At 43.8% G+C, this 5,000-nt stretch overlaps 1 protein-coding gene and 1 long non-coding RNA gene across 2 annotated transcripts in view; one reads left to right on the forward strand and one right to left on the reverse strand.

The window, feature by feature from the left end:
• The window catches only part of LOC123518594, a 69,483-nt gene extending 65,250 nt beyond the window's left edge, over positions 1–4,233 (reverse strand). Inside the window, exon 1 of the long non-coding RNA XR_006678826.1 lies at positions 4,219–4,233. This is a non-coding gene — a long non-coding RNA (uncharacterized LOC123518594). The remainder of the gene's footprint in view (positions 1–4,218) is intronic.
• Positions 1–5,000, forward strand: part of LOC123518593 (forkhead box protein J2-like) — a 125,999-nt gene that overhangs the window by 1,524 nt on the left and 119,475 nt on the right. The gene's annotated exons all lie outside the window — the stretch shown is intronic.

Raw genomic sequence — 5,000 nt, forward strand, 5'->3', positions numbered from 1 at the left:
TGGGACTCGTCAATGGGACTTTGTTGGGTAACTCTTACTTGTCATAGAGTCGGAAGTCATTGAAAGTTACAGGTAAAAGTTACAAAAGTGTATTTTTGCAGCCACTTGGATGCAGGTACGCCAGATGGTGACCATGCTGGCGGGTGAGGAAAGTGCGGGTATTTCGATGCTGGTGGTGGTGGAAGTGGTGGTGGGTGACTGAGTGGGGTGGGTGGGTGTCCCCGATGGTAGTGATAGACAGAAAGAGAGGGAGACGTGGGGGGAAAGGGGAAGTGGAGAAAGGAGGGAAGTGGGGAAGGGGAGGGGGTGTAGTAGTGAGATGATGGTGGTGGGTAGTGGTGTTGGGAGGCGGAGGTGAGTGAACGAGCAAGGTAACAGTGATAGTGACGGACGGGAGTTGTGGTGGTGGTGTGTTGGGGTTATTCCTGCCTAACGATCCCTTTTGTAATATCGATCTTTGGCAATCACACACACACACACACACACACACACACACACACACACACACACACACACACACACACACACACACACACGAGCCAGACTGATCCTCTCGCGTTTGCCCAAAGGCAACCACCACCACCACCACCGCCGGATCAACTCACCCTAATGCTGCAAATTTGATGGAATCATCTGTCAGTTTCGTCCTTTCAAAATCGCAATATATTAAAATGGAAAAATGGTGGAGGGAAAAAAGAAAGAAAGAAGGAAAAGAGAAAAAAAAAGGAAAAATTTATTTTTTTTGTACGAAAGTTTCTAGATATGAATGATATCCATAATTAAGTGTGCACATATTACTACTAGTACCACTGTTACTACTACTACTACTACTACTACTACTACTACTACTACTACTACTACTACCACTGCTACTGCTACTACTACTGCTGCTACTACTACTGCTACTACTACTACTACTACTACTACTACTACTACTACTACTACTACTACTACTGCTGCTACTACTACTACTATTATTACTACTATCATTACTACTGCTACTACTACTACTACTACTACTAGAGATAGTATCACTTCTAGTGAAAATATTGATACTAATAATAAACTTACTAATTAACTAGGATGAAGTAAATCCAGAGAGCCGATCACTGATGCATAAAGCGTACAGCACAATGTTATTAAGACCACTATGAGTCATAAAAAAAAAATACAACGAGAACAAGCGATGAATTCTGTTTCGGTCGTAGTTGTTTATATTTAGATGAGAGGAAATAAAGAAAAAAAAATCGCGTCATTAAAGTATGTTGTCAAAGATGGCGCCAGTGGAAAATGTAATGATAAATGAGATAAGCATTCCAGAAGCTTTTATCAGCCATGGCAATAAACTGAGCTGGGATACTGTACAGCGGAACTTGTGGTGAGAGAGGAAGGAGGTGGAGGTGGAGGACGGGTGAAGTGGGTGAGCTATAGTCTGTCTACTCTAAAATGGTAAAATAGTTTCCTGGGTCTCAGTCTGAATGGTGTCCCAGGGAATGCGTGGTTGTCAGATCTTGAGGAAAACCGTGAGCTATCCTTGTAAGAATTGCGTTATCAACAGAAAACTAGTATTATTCACATCGAATCAATTACGTTATCAATAAGCTACAATATGTTTTAAATGCAGGAGCCATTTTACAGTAGACAGATTATAATACTGCTGGTGCCTGTTACGGGTGCAGTGAAGGACCTGTTCTGGCTAACTCCACGTGGATGAAGTACTACCGTGGAAAACTAAGTAAGTAATAGGGAGAATTGTAGCGGAGGCCTTCTGGTGGCGACGCGTGGCGGAGACGTGTGGCAGGGAAGTGTGGCAGGGACGTGTTGTAGTGGGGACTTGTTATGGTGAAAGTCAAAGTTATAACTGGGACTTCTGATGAGGGCATGGCAGTGGGCGCTCGTAATGGTGAAGGGCTTGAGTTGGAGGACTTGTGGAGGCATAGAAGGGCGCCTGTTGACAGTGGCTATTGGGGATGGTGAATGAATACCCGTCCTAACCTTTGAATGCGGTCATGTTCCAAGCGAAGGGCGAGATCAATGGCGGACCTTTGGGTTAGTGACTGGCGGGGCTGGCGAGGTTGACGTGGACGGTCTAGTCTCCGCCGCTATTCAAATCTGGCGGGATTCGTGTCTGGCGAGGACAGCGTCTGCTGCAGCGGGTCCCTGACGGTGTGGTTACCTGACGAGGCTAATGTACTGCGGTGCCAAATGTCTGATGCTGCCGCCTATATACCTGAATGGTGCCTCAAGGTGGATGTTTGGCGGGGAGCATAATGGCGAAGCAAGATGGGTGACTAACGAAGAGATAAAATGACATGTCAGTTTAATGGGAAAGGTGATTGATTGGTGAGTGACTGGCATGTTGAGTGATTGTTAGAGTCAGTAACTGGTGCCTTAGGTGACTGACGGAACGAAATAACTGCAGGATTGGATGGAGCAGGTGACTGGCATGTTGGGCGACTGAAAGCAAAAGAAAAAAAAAAAAACTAGATGGCGGGTGATCTATGGAACAGGTGACTTGCGGATTGGGTGACAGACAGGACAAGACGGAAAACTACGACTGGCAGAGCAGATGACTGGCACGATGAAACACCAGCGATTGGATGACTGATGTGGCGGGTGACAGGCCGTACAGGTGCATAGTGGGCACTGGCAGGCCTGAGTGTGCGTCTGTCATAATGGCGGGCTAATGGTAATGGGGCTGGTGTTCAGTGGCAGTTATGCCTGAGATGGAGTCAAGCAAAACCGGTAGTGCATTTTGGGACAAGTGCTTGACGTGGCGGCCGCGGAGAGGAGTTGGTGGAAGTGAAGCAGGTGCCAGGCGAGAATATTGCCTTGTGAACCACTGACAAGCAGGGGAGTAGAATAATAGGCAAAGCAAGCCACAAGACATAAAGTTACACAATTATTCCCGGCACCAAGTGAATCTTAATCCCCACCTAGAAAACACTATGCCGAAACTGTCAGCATATAAAGCCCGCCATGATGAGGATGATAGGTGAAGATTCGTAGATAGAAATCATATATGGGGCTGCCACGTGTATGCCTGGTTACTTCTTGCAACTTTCCTTATTTCTCTATGCTCATAAAACGCTTTCCACTGAACCAAAGCTACTTCAATCCAGACCCAAAATTATACCCAAGATATAGTAGCTAGCGCAATGTCATAAACCCTTCGGCAAATAATCAAGATAGGAGCATTCAGTCAAATACACAGCCATTCCTGAGGCGATCGTGCATGCAGTGGAGCCATGAGCACAATGACGGCACCTCGAGGGAAGCTCACAACGGCGCAAACACACACACTGACCTCATTCACTACCATGTATCGAAACATTCACCGGTGCTGCAGTTAGCGATATCAAGGCCACGATCACCGGTAACCTGGCCTTCAGTCGTAGCTAAAGTGACTCCCTCTTTATAGTACAGTGTAGGCATCCATCATTCCCCCAAACAAAAAGCACGAGGGAAGGCAACAATGATAACGTATACTCGTACAAGGCACAGATATGTAGATATGGAAGGGAAAGCCAGAGGAATTAACCTCTTCAATACTGGAACACATTTTTACCTAAAGATTTGTGTACCATTAGACCACTTTATTGACTTTAGGAGAGGGTCTATGGAGGTCAGAAGATTAATGGCCACAGTATTCTCTATTTTAATTCCCCACATAAATTTTTTAAGCTGTATAAAATCACCAAATAGTAAGTAGAATGAATATGGAAACGCGTCATGGTACTGAAAAGGTTATTTATATAAGCACATCAAATGCCTATTCTGCAAGACGAATGAATGGGGAAAGCCGTGGAAGCGTGCATTACAAATCTGATATGTTAAGTAGAGGTAAGGACTGGATTAGGGAGTGAAAAGTAAAGTGCACCCAGAGATTCTATTCCGATGAATAAAATATAGAAAACGAGATGAATATGAGAATGTATATGTGCGTATAACACCCATGCATAGGCAATGTTAGAGTATGAGAGAAAGGGAAGACGGCGGCATGCGAGGATTAAAGCATGTGAGGAGGAAATGAAATGGCAGAAAAAAAAAAGGCGACTTTTCTCGGGGGAAAGCTTTAGGAGCAGGTGTTAGATGCGCACATAGACATACAGAGATATACACGTAGAAATATACATAAAGATACACAGCCGACTGACCTCCACCTCCAAGCAGGTCAGACCAATGACTAAATATATCAGTTAGATTAGCTTTACTCACAATCATGTTGAGGCAGGTGTCATGTCGCTGGCATGGAGGCACACATGAACCACACACCGGTGACTTCTGCACCACCTGAGGCATGTAATGAAAAAAGAACGTTAAACGTGAACCCAGACACTTCACTGTCACTCTATAGAACATACGAGTACTCCAAATAAAACAGCAAAATAACAACAGGTAGCGCAACAATCAATAAATATCGTGCCACATTCACAGCTAGTGTTTTGGGCTTCCCCTGATCTTTGATCTTAGAATCTCTCAATTATCAAGTTTTGCAAGGAGACTCTCAGCAAATTAGAGGGACTTAAGTTTGAGGGAAGAAATCAAGAACTGTAGTAAAGTGTATTGCACGTTAAGCAACACGAAGTATACGAGAGGACATTTAACACTGCTATTATACATCGCTCACTTTAACAAACAAAACGGTAATAATGTCTCTCTCTCTCTCTCTCTCTCTCTCTCTCTCTCTCTCTCTCTCTCTCTCTCTCTCTCTCTCTCTCTCTCTCTCTCTCTCTCTCTCTCTCTCTCTCTCTCTCTCTCTCTCTCTCTCTCTCTCTCTCTCTCTCTCTCTCTCTCTCTCTCTCTATATATATATATATATATATATATATATATATATATATATATATATATATATATATATATATATATATAAACAGAGGTTTCAGGAAAACAAAATATGTGCGGTTATTTTTTCAGCCTATGTAAAGAAAATAGTAACAAAAAAACAGGCGTAACACAATAACACATTACACCACAGCGTGTAAGTAGTACATAAC

The sequence above is a fragment of the Portunus trituberculatus genome, chromosome 44 (genome assembly GCF_017591435.1).
Source record: "Portunus trituberculatus isolate SZX2019 chromosome 44, ASM1759143v1, whole genome shotgun sequence".
NCBI classification, from domain to species: Eukaryota; Metazoa; Arthropoda; class Malacostraca; order Decapoda; family Portunidae; genus Portunus; species Portunus trituberculatus.